The sequence below is a fragment of the Trachurus trachurus genome (assembly GCF_905171665.1).
Source record: "Trachurus trachurus genome assembly, chromosome: 8".
Lineage (NCBI taxonomy): Eukaryota > Metazoa > Chordata > Actinopteri > Carangiformes > Carangidae > Trachurus > Trachurus trachurus.
The window spans coordinates 10,898,374-10,914,334 of record NC_139905.1 but is presented as its reverse complement, the minus strand read 5'-3'; positions in this window follow the sequence as shown (position 1 = coordinate 10,914,334).

Genomic DNA, 15,961 nt, shown 5'->3' with positions numbered 1-15,961 from the left:
ACTATCACTTCCGGTCTTTTTGTTTGTCCTCACTAATGTAACCAGCTTGTCCTAGGTGACTGTATCTGCCATCTGTTCATGCAGAAATCTCACCTGACCGGTTTACAGAGACCTAGCTGATAATGGCACATATCCCCCTCCACTCCACCACCTCAGTTTAAGGTTTCACTTCTCTATAAAATTTAGGAAGCAGGACAAAGGAGTTTTAAGAGCACAAATATTCTCACAATGTTTTTCTTTAGCCTATAGATTTTTTTTTTCTTTTGCTTTGATTTCATGAGTCATATAACTACTTAGCAGCATGATCTGTCCTATCTGAGAGGAACATGATTTGATATTTGTCTGATCCACGCTTAATCCGCTACTTTCTTTTCCCAAGGGCGATCCTGTTGTTGCTGCCAAGTTTTTAATCTCATAAGGATAATAAGTAAAAGCGCACAATAGCAGCATCTAGAGGACTGTTGGCACTGTGTCATGGCTCTAAGTAGACAACACTGAGTGTTGCACTGTAATCACACCAGCAGGTGGGGCTGTTCACCGTGATTGGAGAAGAAAGAAAGCCTTGCCTCATGACTGATTGTTTAAGATTCAGTCTTCAAATTTGACCTCTACAAGGAGATGAGGAATAGCTACAGCTGTCTTTTGGTCAACAGTGAGGGAAAAGTCACATTTGTGAGCCTACGAATGCAGAAATATCATACATTTCTCAAACACATAAACAATCATAAATGGATGCTATGGATTCTTTAAGGTGGATGAAACAAATACATCTGAAATGACACTATGCTACATTTCCCAGTGTCCTCTCTCTGTCCTGTTTGACCAGATGAGAATGACATCGTCAGTGACTCCTATCGCTGATGGAGGACTTGTCAGTTAATTGTAATGGCATGACTGCATCTCCCTCCTCCCTGCCTGCAATCACACTATATAACCCCCCATTCCTACTAAGAAGAATTAATATAGCCATTCTCAGTGCTGCAGCCCTCCCTTCCTCCCACCGCTCACTCCTGCTAGCCCACAGTCGTCCTATTCAGCACCCTGGAGAGCTGCTGCAGGTACTCGGCCCGTCCTCTGTGAGACGGCTGATGAATGGCATGAATTGTATAGGGGAGGTGGGGGGTATGAAAAATGGAGGGAGGGGAGAGATGGAGGAAAAATTAACCTTGCGTGACAGAGGCTTGGCTGAAGCAGAGCAAGGACAGACGTCTCGGGGATATATGTTTATGCATGGAGCAGCAGCAGCAGCAGCAGTCAGAGCAGCAGCAGCAGCAGCAGCATCAGAGCGGGCGTGGGTCTTCGAGGCCTATAGACGCTGCTAATGAAAATAAATGAAGCTATACAGGCACTCTTCCACCATAATGCCAAAACTCATCGTTCTTTCTCCACTGCTCCAAGGTTCAGCAAATTCTAATTCATTGCGGCCCTGGTGGTGGTGGTGCTTTCTATAATTGATTCGCTTAGTAATGAAATATAATATTTTTCTTCTCTCTGCATTCATATTGCACATTCATCTCAGACATTATGTCATCAAACCAACCTGAAGATATACTGTATATAAGTCTAAATATTTGTCATTTAAACATTTGAGTATAAATCTAGTGAGGAGATCCGCTGGCTGGGTGTTTGTGTGACATTGCAGTGTCCTTGCATACTTGGAAAGCCCATGTACTATAAGTGGGCTGAACCCATGCTGGCTTTATCCTTCTGTCCGCACCTTCCCTGCCTGCTTCCTTTGCCTTTCTGTTCATCGAAGGCTTTCAATTCCTAGATTCGGCACTATTGTTTGCGCGCCCAGCCCCCACGGCAGCCAGAGCCCCCCCCTCCCCACCTCCTCCTCCCTCCTCCTCCTCACCCACCACCACCACCACCATCACTGCTGTGTTACCAAAGAACAAAAGAGAGAGTGTCAGACACCACCCACTAGATCTCTTTCACACCAGAGCCCCCACCTCAGTTCCAGATGGGGTTGCCTTTTTTTTTTTTCAGGGTTTCTCTCAACCCCAAGAGTCCTCCAAAATGGATGCACCCCCCATCCCCTCCCCTCCCCCCCGGAGCCCACTACTCAGCTGCCCGTCATCCACCTGCTCCACCGCCACGCGCCCGTGGCCAGGGCACGTCCCCTCTCTATCCCACCCCACCAGGGAGTCCTATTAAAATCATTAACCACTTTTTACTGGGGGTCTGCTTCCAGGATATTACTCCGCCAGCAGAGCAAACTTTAACCACATTAAGTCTAAAAAAAAAAAAAAAGGAAGCACAAACCCACAATTTATCTTCCACAGAAGGAGAAAAAAAACAATTACCAAAACAAGGGGAGGGAAACGACACATGCAATTATTATTTAAACGCAAGATAAAACATAATGTTTCTCCCTGGTAAATAATGTGTATAAAACTTTAATGGTAAAAAAAAATAATAATTGCATAGGTTTTTCTCAATGTTGCGCGTTTAGCTGCTCTTAAAGCACAATGGAGGAATTACACCAGAATGAGAATTGTAATCAATAATGCTGATTGTAATCTGTGTCCTGTGGTGGCGCGCTATACAGAAGGGGGCAAGCAGATGCTCATTTGTTTGTTTCCCTCAAAGCATCAACACGTAGCTTCTTCAGGAGAATCTCAGCTTCACCTTCCACCCCGGGTTTGACCTTTCCCCTCCCGGGACAGAGAGCGAGCTGCAGCAGCAACAGGACACATCTGCTACAAGAGAAGGCAGCTGCTGTAGTCTCTTAATGTTGCTCCTACAGTCAGATTTTTGGGAGACAAGGGGTGAGGTGGGGGTTGGGGTTTTGGGGGGGGTTAATAGTGATCTTTGCTGAATCACTAAAAGTCTGCCTTAATTGCACGCCGAGCTACAGCTCTTAGCATTCACCTCTCCGCCGTCCTTGAAACAGTTTCAGCTAATCAAACAAAAAAAAACCCCACCACACTTTCTCCTCTGCCTACATTACATGCATGGATGCCTGCTTTCGCTGCCACTCACTAACCAAGATTTATGGAAATATTCCCTTCAAGCTCCACTCACACTCTGCCATTAGTGTGCTCCACCAGCAGAGTATATGCAGATATATGCATATAATATGTTTATGAGTTCTTTACGGCACTTGCAGGAGACTTTTTTTTTTTTTTTTTACAGGTTCTATGCTGCAGGAAATGACTAAAACCCCCCATCACCATTACTACCACCCCCCATCCTAACACCACCCTGCAGTCCCTAAGGGTTCAAGCACCCAAATCAATTGAAAGAAAGAAGAGTGCAGTGTGGTCCTCCCCCTACATCTGTCAGGGAGGGAAAGCAGGAGGGGCTGCACTCACGGGCCGTACAGGGGAACAATATCACTCCATCTGTCACAAACCGTTTCATCTCTGATGGGATGAAATATAGCTCGCAAATACATCTACCTCTATATCATCTACGTGTATTAGCTTACTGGCTGCCCAAGCCTCCGCCAATTCCCAGAAGCATACGCAGTGGCTTTTTGTCTCGTATTACCTTCCCTCCCACCAAGCCAGCACTCTCCAACCACCTTGCAAATTACGCTTTTAAGCCGAAGAGCACGTTAAAAGAAATCATTCCACTTTACACAGTGAACCAGTAAATGAAAATGGTAGGGAGACCAAGTAACGAAATTTGCATGTAAAAAGTTCCAGATTGAATGTAGTACAGAGCGTGGAGTATGAACGCTCAATGAAAGAGAAGACGCAGAGTGTATTTGGAGGAAATAGTGAAAAAGTAAGATGCAATCTGCTAATAACCAGAGAGCTCTTTCATATTCAAATGTTGCTGCTGCTGCTGCTGCTGCTGCTGCTTCTGCTGCTGCTGTGTTAGGAGGATGGGTGTGGCCGCTTGATTCTTCTTGCCTCCTGAGCTGTCGCGGCTTTGTGACGTCCACCATCGCATTTGCTCTATCGAATTATGCTCATATCGGACTGGTCACTCTCTCCGGCGGTGCCGAAGACGAAAATGACAACGGGCAACCCGACAGCAGCACCTATCAGAGTCCGTATAGCGCCGCATGCACTGGTCTCCGACAAAACAAGGTAACCCAGTGATCCGGAAAGCTGTAAGGAAAAGCACAAAATGGCCTGACTGTTTACTGGAGGGAGGAACGAAGAAGAAGAAGGAAAAAAAAAATGAAAAAAAAAATCCCATATCCCCCAAGAGCCATCATGCATCTCTCTCAGCAGCAGGTAGAGCTGCAATCTCAGTCATTCATATTTAATTCCACAAGAGTTTCCGGCCAGACTAATGTGCTATTGATTTCAAGTCTCCTATTACTGAAGTAGGGGAGGGCCATGGGGGGGGGGGAGCTGGACTACAGGGAGAGAGAGCAAGAGATTGAAAGAGGAGAGGAGGAAGGAGGAAGATGGAGGGGGATAAAATAGAGTGTAATGGATAAACCAGAGTTTTTCGAGGAAACATTATCATATCCCCTTTGGACGGCCGGCGTTATCTGTCTAATAATCCACTTTCCCTCTGCCCGGTTAATAAGGAACGTTCCACTGTACATGACAGTACAATAGGAGCGTTTCAGGCTCGGGCAGGAAATGTGTTTTTTACATTATTTGTTGTTCATTAAAAGTCGAGCGCAAGTTCGAATCGTGAAGCTAAAAACAGCTCAGCTTAACAGGAACAAGCACACTTGCACCTCATGTGTTCGTTTTGTGTCTGTCACTTCACTTGTGTGTTTTTTTCATGTCAGATAGAAAGAGAGCGGCAGGAAAAAGGAGCGAGAGGAAAAACAAAGAGAATGTCTAAGAGCTTTTGTGTATTTAAGGTCTCTCCCTAGATACCAACTCAGACAGGACAAAATGAAAGATTAATAACCGCGGCTTTATATTTAAAAAGGTTTTAAGTAAAACATGGTCTCTGAAAAGGAGGCTATAGTCCCACGTCACCGCACCTCAGAGCCACACGATGTGGCAGAGATAATCTTATCGTTAACACAACGTATTAATACGACTCAGCACGCGCGTGGTGTGTTTACCTTTATTTTAAATAATAAAAATGTGGAGCGCTCCTGCCTGAAAGTTTAAACATCCCGTTCTGCGACGAATACATACAAACAAAACGAACAAAAAAAAAAAAGACACGTTAACGTACACAAAGAATTAAACAGGCACACGGAAAGCAAAATATAATCCATAAATAAAAAGATGACAAGAGCGTCTACTTCAGAGACTTCCTCCCACCAGCCTGTCTACTCTAATAATAGCCCTGAGACAACACATCCAGGCAGACAGAGGGAGAGAAAGATATAGAGAGAAAGAGAGAGGAGAGAGACGGAGAGAAAGTGCAAGAGTGAACCCATGAGGGAGACCACAAGAAAATTGCCAAAATTGTACATAAAGGGGGTTGAATTAGGCCAGTTGCCATTATCAACAAATGTCCTTTTAAAAAGAGGCTAATTTAATTTTGGATCTCTTCCTGAAAGCAATAACTGCTTCACTGCTGCTGCCACAAAACCCTGAACCGCCGAGAGCCAGGCCCAGTGCAGAGAGAGAGAGACACAGAGAGAGAGACACAGAGAGGGAGAGAGAGAGACCACTGAATTAACCAGACCTGAGGCTGATTCATCCTCCCCATCCCCCAGATACACTGTCATAGTGTCACTCTCTCACTCTCCGTCTCTCTCTCTCTCTCTCTCTCTCTCTACCCCCTCTCTCCCTCACACACTCACAGGCCACTAACTTACCGCAGGGCAATGGCAACAGGCATTCATTTTGATGTGAGACTACGAGAATAATGGAGATGAGGCTAAGGAATTCAGACCTAAAGGGGTTTCGCAATTTACGAGGTTTTGTATCATTATAGCTCGCACTAGCCCGAGTTCAAATACATAATAAATTAGAAATTCACACCCTACTGGCATATGGATTTTATGGAAATGCTTTATAGATAAAATTGTACAATTAAAACCAAGAAGGGCCGTGTTGAACGTATGCATTTCTACCGTGTTTTGTAGTGGAAGTGTACAGGTAGTGCGTTTCCTCTGTGGGTTCGATGCCCTCTGGCACCAAGGAGCATTCCACGATACGGCGAAAAGAAAAGGGCCACTGCAACAAGACTCCTAATCACCACTAGTGGAGGAACCTTTGACAATAAGAAAATAATCAGTAGAATAACAAAAAGGCTTTTAAGCAAAACCAATGCTTGATCCTTTTGATTCAGTAATGTACAATTGGCGCTTCAAATGCCCTCTTACACACAGGGAGGATTCAGCTGCCGTGCTACTAACCAGGGCTCTAATGAGGGGCCACAATTAAGCCCATTTATTCACATTAAGTGTGAACTGTGAGTGGGGCTGCAGTCAGTTGACGGACCTGGGTGCCTTTGTGTTACAAGAGCCGCTTTTATCCGGCAAACAAAGACGGAAAAAACACAAGCACCTAATGACCGAATCTCACCGTCTCTTCTCAGACATCCAAACACAGCAGCGGCGCACACACACACACACATACACTCACACACACACATGTACGCATGCATTGCACACGGACACACTATTCCTCCCTCTCTAACAAACTGACTCAAAGGCTCCAACGCATCCAAGCTCAGTTGAGTCACCGCTTGACAGAACGGTGGGGGCGGGGTTAAGACAGACTGACAGTGGGGCTCCATCTCTATCCTCTTATTAACGCTTAACGAGTGCTTTCCTCATGCAATATTCATCTCTACTAATATCATCCAAGCTCCGAGTTGAGCTCGCTACTTATGTAAGGCAATTATGTAAAATATCAGACAGGGCCCATGTTCAGATTCTGACTAGAAAAGAACTGCAGGACAATGACAGAAAAAGGAGACGAGGGGGTTTTACAGGAGTGATTGGCCGGTGGGAGAAACAATAAGACACCAACACACAGACACACATGCAGGACGAGGAAATTGGTTATACTTCGGTGTCCTGTGCTGTGTCTTCATCTGATTATAGGCCAACATCCTTCAAAAAGGCAAGTGCTCGGTGTCAATAATGCAAACAATTTCCTCCCTCGCACCATCACTCCTTCCAGCCCGCCCGAGACATCTGAGGACTCGTCAAGGTCAGTCGGGGGGAGCAGAGCGGAGCAGCTGATTTGTTTGTTGCGGGGAGAGGAGGAGGACTAGCATCAGCACCACTTGTCCACTCTTCAACAGATGAAAAACACACAGACAGGAGGCTTTCATCCTATACAGAGCGAAATAAATAAATAAATAAATAAAAACACTTCACCACCTCTTCCTTCCTTCTCTCCCTCCTTCGGCAGCCCCAGACAAACATACGCAAATAAACAAACATACACTGATTTACGCACACTTGCACGCACGCACGCACGCCCACCACACCCCCACCTCTCTACCTCCTCCAGCCCCCCCTCCCCTCAGGTCAAGGCCCTATGGGGGTCTGCACAGAAATAGGTCATTTGTCACACATGATGTCCCGGGGCAGGGGATGCATTATAGATGAGCCCAAACAGCATGTCTCAGTGAGCACTCACCACACAGCTAGGCACACAGGAGGCAGCAGCAGGAGGTGGGCAGAGAGGGATGAGAACTCCTCAGGAAGAGGATACACTGGGTCCTGGGATGTCATAAAAAGTGAGACAAAACAACACACTGCTGGCTGCTGACTACTGGCTGCTGCTGCTGCTGCTCTGTTCATAGAAAAACTAGAAAAAAACAAGGAAAAGACGACATTCAGCGAAAGCTACAACTGCAACTTTTCACTGAATGGACATGAATTAATTCAGGGGGGCATCTACTTTGTTATTCTCATGTCTGCACCTGACCCTATAGCTAGCCATCTGCCTTGCATACGAGAGAGTCCAGAAATCACCCGCTCCTTTGGTCTTATTATGGATTTACTCCTTTGTTTCTAGCACACAGTTCACACCCAATTATTGCATATTTTGTGTCTTCTTTTATTTTTTTCTCCCCCACCACTCCTCCATTATTGCAATTCTGTGATTACGTTGTGTGGACTCAGAGAAAAGTCTGCCGATTCCACACTTGGAATGGCTTTTTATTCTCAAAGACAAAAGGCTGGAGGGAGTGAAGTTGTTTGCTGTGGTTTCAAAACGGGGGGCCTAAATGGAGAATGAGAGAGAAAAGGGAAAAAAAGGGGAGAGAGAAGTGAGTGCAAAGTGTGTGGGGAATGAGAGAGAAAGAGAGAAAGAGAGAGAGAGAGACAAGTCCGCTGTCTTCTGCTGCACCCATCTGTTCTGAAAGTGCAGGTGGAGCCCTATTCACTCCGCTCTGCATGTGTGTGTGTGTGTGTGAAGAGGGGGGCAGGAAGAAAGGAAGGGCAGCGAGAAGGAGGGAGTGGAGAGATGGAAGGGCAGGGATGGAAAAGGGAAGGGGTGTGTGTGTGTGTGTGAGTGTGAGTGTGAGTGTGAGTGTGTGTGGGGTGGGGGAGGTGGGGGCTCTTGGTGATCTCTCCTGAAGGGGATAATGGGAGAGGAGCGCATTGCAATGGCTGCCATGTAGTACCCTCCCTGCACAATTAGCCAATCAGCAGCGCGCTCTGCCAGCCAGGAGGACGCATAAAAGAAGAACATTGCAGCAGAGGCACAGAAGGACACTGCGAGAGGAGCAGGGAATTACACACACACACAAAAACACAGCAGAAAAACCAGAACACCCTCCTCCCCTGGACACACCCTGCTGAGGATCACTGCTTCTCTTTTTTTCTGAACCGTCGCCCACGCCACACGGAGAGAGAACGCGCTCTCCCTCATCATCATCCAGTAGAAAACCCCTTTACTCCTCATTTTCATCCTATAGAGGACGACTACAATCTCGGAGGGCTGAGATCCCCTGGCGAAGATTGTATTTTTTTCCTTTTTTTCTTTTTTTTTCTTTTAATTTGGACTCCTGAGAGAACGTAAAGGGCCATATCACAGAAAAAGGCCGAAGAGCACATTAAGAGACTCAGCCTCCAGCTTCAAGACCAGTGCAAAAACAAGGACCTAGATTTCTTTCATTGTACGTCAAGAATGGTTACTGTACGTATTACTCTATTTCTTTTCTTCTTATCTTGTGGAGGGGATGTTGTAGCAGCAGCAGCATGCTTACATGGTGTGTCAGCCCTTTGTGTTGGATGTGCTGTTTAACTACATGTAGCCTACACATGTGATGGAGCCGTACACAGATTTATTTCACATAAGAGTTGGGAGATTATTAGCATTTATTTTTTTAAAGCAGAGCTCCGGCGGCTGAGCCCACATGCCGAAACACACAGGCAAGCGTTTGGGATTAGCAGTCCTGAGATCCTCCTGTCCAATATGCAGCAGTGCCATATTATTATGATAAGATTAACGATCGATAGTGGCAATTAGTAATCTCATACTGAGTGATGCGCCATGCCGGCTGCGCTCCAGCCTGCAGTCATCCTCAGCCATGGATAAAGTCTTTATCCTGCCATTTTAGACAGCACGGGCTTTACGTTTCAGCGCCGCAGCCCCTCTCTCCGACCGCCTCGGTGTCGCAGCAGCTGTGAATATATCGCCTTAATGATTGCAGGAGTTAAGGTTTAGGAAATTCCGCAGGATTACAGTGATGGAGAGGCGATGGGCTCAGTGTGTGTGTGTGTGTGTGTGTGTGTGTGTGTGGTGGGGAGTAGGGAGGAGAGGAGGAAGGAGGAGGATGAGGAGGAGGAGGAAGGAGGGTGGGGAGGGGAGACTTGCTTTCTTTGCCTGGTGCAGCACAAGGATGCTGGAGACGAGTTTCTGAGACAAAACACGATGCCTGGGAGGCTGAGGGCCCATCTAGCAAGGCACAGGGAAAAAAAGGGTCGAGTCACTCCGAGAGAGGGGGGGTGGGATGGGTAAGGGAGGGGGAGGGAAGAGGGAGAGGGGAGGAGAGGGGGGGGGGGGGGGATTACGCATCCATTGGTTTGCATTGAATCAGACAAAGTCCAAAAAATTCCTCAGGGTTTCTCGTTGCGATGCAACCGAGTAAATGGGCTGGAAACCTCAGAGGAAGAAGAAGAGGAAGAAGAAGGACGCGCATTTGGACATCTCCATTTTAAAGCGCATTTTCTTCTCCTTCTTCTCCTCCTCCTCCTCCTCCCAAGTAGCATCGCATAGGCTACGTACAAGATGGCCATGCTCGCGCTGCGCCTGTCGGATAGAGAAGGAGATGTGAGCGGTGATAAAGTAGCTCCGATGCGTGTGTGTGTACGTGTGTGTGTGTGCGCAGACGGCCGGATTGGGCGTGTCTCTGCTGGACCGGAGAACCAAACCAAAGCAAGGCCTCGGAGCGTCAGTGTGTGTGTATGCGTGTGTGTGTGTGCGGCTCCCAGCAGGTAGTTCACACAGGCCGGCCAATTAAAAACACACACATTTACATTAAACGACACGAAGCCACGATGTGAATAACAGCCTAAACCGGGAAGCAGCGCGCGCATGATGATGTATATAGACAAAAAATCTGCTTGATGACGTGAAATATCCCCCTCCCAAAAAAAAAAATCACTACACTATTTTATTATGCTGATTTTAAATCATAATGATATCTACACGTGATGTGGTGTTTAGTCTGCAGTCTACGACTAATTATGGTATGAACTCAACATGAATAATTTAACCCAGAGAAAGAACAGGATGTGAGGGGTTGAAATGTAACTTTTACCACCTCCCCTCAGCGAATCTGAAACACACGAGAGAAATAATAATAAATTAAATAAATATAACAATAATAAGTGGAAAATGGATGTGGACAGCATGTTGTTGCATCATCTGTGAGGCTCCAACTATCCACTTGACACGTTTCCACTCGCAGGCTCATTCTCTTCCTCTCACTGCTGTATATATACTGTACCTATTGTCCCTTCCAGGCCTTAGACGGTGTCACGCCGACAGAGGCTGTATAGCTCTCCCTCCACATGGTCCGCAGTCCCTCCATGCCTGTACCGCAGTGCCAAGCAAATAAAAAAGCGTTGAGTCAGATAACCTTTCTGAGGCACTTACACAATTCAAGGACAAGGACAGCCGAGGCCATCACTGTAGAAAAAAAAAAGAAAAAAGAAAAGAAAAAAACACCATAAACAGGTGTTTGATGTCAACTGGGGAAAAAAACTACATGGGCCTCATAAGACTAGAATTAAAACCGTATTCAATCTTATTTTTAAAAAGATTTTAAATGAGAATAAACACAGCAAAGACGTTTGTATCTGCAGAGTTAAGACGTGACCTGTGGAAAAACTTACATGAGACGTTCAATGCAATTATGTAAGAGGTGATTTGCCTCCTGTTGCCCTCGACTTCATGTAATTATCAGCAACAAATATAAAGCCTGAAGGGCCAGAGAGGGAGCTCCTTCCATCTCTGAGACAGCACAATCAATTTCTAGGACCACCATTTTTCCCTCATAATAATCTTTTTAGTGAACGAATATTGATCAGGAAGTACATAAAACCGATTGTAAAACAACATTTTCAATATTTGTATTCATAATAATGCAGTTTTTAGGGGGGGGGCCTCAACACCGCCTGTTTTTTGAATTACAACTATCCGTGAATACAAGTCTGTTCATTCACATCAACAGATAAATATCTACTATCGTTTATTTATTTATTTTCTAATTTGACCTATCATGGCTTTTTTTTTTCCTTTTTTCTTTTTGACTTGGTGCTGGCAACTGTAACAGCCATTGTTCCCGGAGAGTCCTGCAGCCCCTGGCCACAACACAAAGCGCCACTGTTTACATTAATATTCATAGTGCTGCCATAGCCTCTGCGAGGGAGAAGAGGAGGAACGGGTGGCTCTTTTGTTTGGTCGTTTCAATACGTTTATTCAGCAAAAAGGCGCTCCGGCTCATGAATGCCTGCAGAGCTCACAAGTCCTGCCTTTAAAAAAACAAAAAAAAAACAGCTCTAAATAAGAGAGAAAGAGAAATCGAGGGATTCTGTTGTGCATACGCATCTTATAAAAACAACCTTAAATGCAAGTTTTCTCGTAATAACTCGGTTTAAATGTGTTTAAGATGCTGATATGTAGAAAATAAAAGCGGTCGGTTGCTGTTTGCTTCGTATTCTCGGGCCTGTGTGGCCTCAAATGAGACCGTCCGAAAGCCACTCCCTTTTTCAGCACGCTGGAGAGCGCCCCGCATGCTACAAGGACTCGCAAGACAGATTTGTCTCCCCGAGCCTTTTGACGTTGTCTGCTCCAATCTTATCAAAGCAGCCCCCTATAATTCAAAGGCCCGGAATCTTTTTGGAAATCTTTTTATTTCTAGTCTGCGGAGCGGAGAATAGGGAGGGATGGAGGAAAGGAGGGAGGGAGGCTCGGTGCATGGCTGACATGAGCTGTGACTCCTGTCGTCCTGTTGTTTTACAGCTGCCACCATGATCCCTTAAGCTGCAGAGAGTGTGGCTAATGCCCTTTGTTTGGGATAATCCTGTAATCTGTGTTATTTAGAAGGCTCATTTACACTTCAGCCTAGCGTTCAGTTTTGATTCATGCCTTCCAGAAAAAAGAAGAAAAAAAATCTTTATATAATGCTTTATAATGTGGACCAGAGACAAGGTTATTTATCAAAAAAATGAAGAGGAATCCTTGTTTTTATTTTTTAAATCAAGAAATGTATATATGTAACTGTGTACTTTGATGTTTAGTTTTAGCACACAAAGAGGAGTGAGCAAAAACACATTTACTTCTACAATAAGGGACAAACAGTAAATCCTCCCTCCTGATGGTCACCACCACATCCTTTTCCCTTATTGCACTAACGTTGAAATGTATTTTCCGCTCTGGACTGTGACAAACAGCAGAGACGGACAGTGAAAGCTGTTCCTGAGCATCAGAAGGCAGAGAACAGAGGCTGCATTTACGTTTCAGTCATGTAATGCTCCTGCGTTTTGTAATTTAATAGTGTAGCTAACAGTGTAGGTGGTTCATGTGCTTGGCGAGTGGAGGCAGGGCTCTTGTTTGCGTGCAAGTCTGGGTTCATGTGTTTGGCAGTGGGGGGTGGGGGGAGGCAGGGCTCTTGTTTGCGTGCAAGTCTGGGACCATGTGTAGGCGATGCTGATGCAGTACATTAAATATTAAGGGATATCTCACAGAACCCCCAAAATAGAAAAAAATAGAAAAAGAAAAAGCAGCGTGGGGCTCATGGTGCCACCCAAACAACTCAAACTGTTCAAAGCATATGTCTTTATGTTTTCATCCCTATTTGACATAGCGTTATGTTATGGGTACAATGATGTGTGTATGCAATATTCACACCCTGGACCTAACACTTCAATTGTCTCCAGTGGATGAAAATGTCTGGGCTATATAACTAGAGCAGATCTATATTGGGTATATTGTGATTATTCATGCTACTGTAGGCCCATCATCACAGCATCACAATGAATTATTGTCTCTTTTAATTAGGTTACTGCCAACAAAACTCAAGACTATTTGATTTTTTTATTTATTTTTTTCTGCTGTTAATGTGAAAAAAATATAAAATATGACGGCCTCTTTGTTTGGGATAACTTCAGAGTGTGCTGTTTCTCTCCAATTCGGTTAAAAAAAAAAAAAAAAGGAAAAAAAGTCTTGGTTGCTGCTTGTGTCAGCCACTCTCAGTGTCCAGCCCTTACTCAGTGGTTCTGTGAATTATATAACTTCACACTGTTCACTGGGGATGTGTGTTCTGCCATGCTGAGGGTTATTTCCGTTGGCCCTAATATGTGTGTGTGTGTGTGTTTTTTCCTTTCCTTCAAAATGCTTTTGTCATATTTGGGACACATTCACTTGCTCATATTTCTTATAGTCAGACGCATCACGTCAAACGCGACTGCACTGGGTTAATATTACAATAAATGTAACATAAAGGCTCGGTTCCACCTTTATCTGTCAACACGTGTTACTCATATCATCATTTCTAAAGAGCACACAACTTACACTCATCTGGCATTTTAGCCTTTCATCAAACTCTTCATGTGGCAACACCCTCCTCCTCCTCCTTCTGCGTGTGGAGACGTGTGTTTGAAGTATTTTATTTTTAGGCTGTCTTTTACTCTTTTGCCCTCGTCGTCATAATCAATTCATCTTACTGATGTTTCCTGCTTCAGCAAAGCTGCGTGATATAATATAATTTTTTTTTAAAACACGGAGGAAAAAATGTCTGACCTGTATATCTGCTCCTCAAAGGCACAGACGCAAACACAAACACAGAGCGAGCTGAAAGTAAGAAAGCCATTCAGCCATTAGAAACAATGCAGTCTTTGAGGGGCTGTTACCTGGGCAACCTGTGTCGAGGTGAGGCTCAGAGGAAGACAGCGGGTTGCAGAGACGAGGGGAAAAAAGCAGGTTAGACGCACACTCTTTGGAGAGAACAAATAAAAAACGGCACATAGACCTAGAAATATGATTGAAGGCATTAATTTAGCTGTAACAATGAAACATGGTATAATATATTTACAATACGTTTTTTTTTTTTTTTAGAGAGAGATGTGAGAGCCCACATTTCAACACTGTGTGAAATTCATATCCTGAGACAAAGTGCTCACCTCTTGCAGTCATCCTCAGCAATAAAGATTCAAATGTTCAGCTCTCTTCAGCCATTAAAATAAATCAGTTCGTCCATTATCAGAGAACAGATCCTAAAAAGCTCCAGGAGCTAATTGCCAGGTTAACATCTATTTCATAAATAATGCTGATGTGCTTCACTGACATTTGATATTTCTCATCAAGACACCAGGACTTCCCCTGAATATGATTCTGAACATTCATTAATTAAGTTCCTTTGTTGCTCTGGACTACACCGAAAGACCCCAAGAGTTTAAAGAAGACTCATTTACTCCTATTGACATACATAACACCCACCACTTAGACACCTGCACCAGCTCAAACTCACAATTTCACACAGTTATTTACATTTTAGCCCAATCTGTGCACATTTACAACTGTTTATCTAGACACTTTAAAGCTCAGTCAAACATGCACTGAACATATACTGTTATAGTTCAGGACAAGTGAAATAAATCAAATAGCAAATCAGATGTTTGAAGATGAAAGTAATTCAGGTGCATCGCCCAAAACTGTTGCAAGTTTTCAGCATGTGATCCTAAGATGACAAATAGGAGCAGCTCTACAGCGCCAGTGTCACACAATGCAATAACTCCACGACCAGTTTAACTTTAATTTATCTCAAAAACCTAAATTTGCCAAGATCTTTCCAGGATCCAGAGACAAAGAACTAGGTGCTGTGAGTGTGAGCAGAGGGGAAAGTGGAGCAGGAAGTTTTTGTTTCTGACCACACAGATGTTCCTTGAGAATCCCCTGTGGATCAAATCAAGCAACACGGTGTTCACTCCAGAGCAACACAGCACAGGAGAGGAGACACAAACACTAAACACCGTGCACTAACCCACACCCTTACTCTACTTACAAAAATAAAAAAGTCAGCTGACCACAAAGAAAACCTTAAAAGATACCCGAGGAACAAAGGTGTAATCCTGGCTTATTTTACCAGCTGACCGTGTTATTCCTCATTTACTGTGGCACTAAATCCATTCAACAATGTCACTCTCCCCTTTGTCCGTCATCTCAGCCCCTTGCCTCCTCTACCCTGCCCCCTCCTCTCTCTCCCCGAGAGCCTCTCGCCAACCTCGCATACCACCATCACTATTATCCATCCCTGTGTAATGATGTAATGGTGTTTGACCCTGGAAGAGAGTGGGGGGAGGGGAGGAGTAAGGAAAAAGGGACTGTGACATCTGCAGGACCAGAGGCAGGGAGCGAGAGAGCAGTAAAAATGGGGTGAAAGGAAAGGAGGAGGGGGAGGGGAAGATGATAAATCAGACCTCATATCCATCTCTGGTTTAGCAATGCTGATTCCTGACCTTTCCCTTCTGACAGTGACAAAGTGGACACAGTCTGTGCGGGGCGTAGCTCGCAATTGTGTGTATTAGATGGCACATGGCAGATACGTATATTCATATGAAGCCATTTCATTTCGCTTGTGTCCTTTTTGTGCGCTTGCAAACGAAATT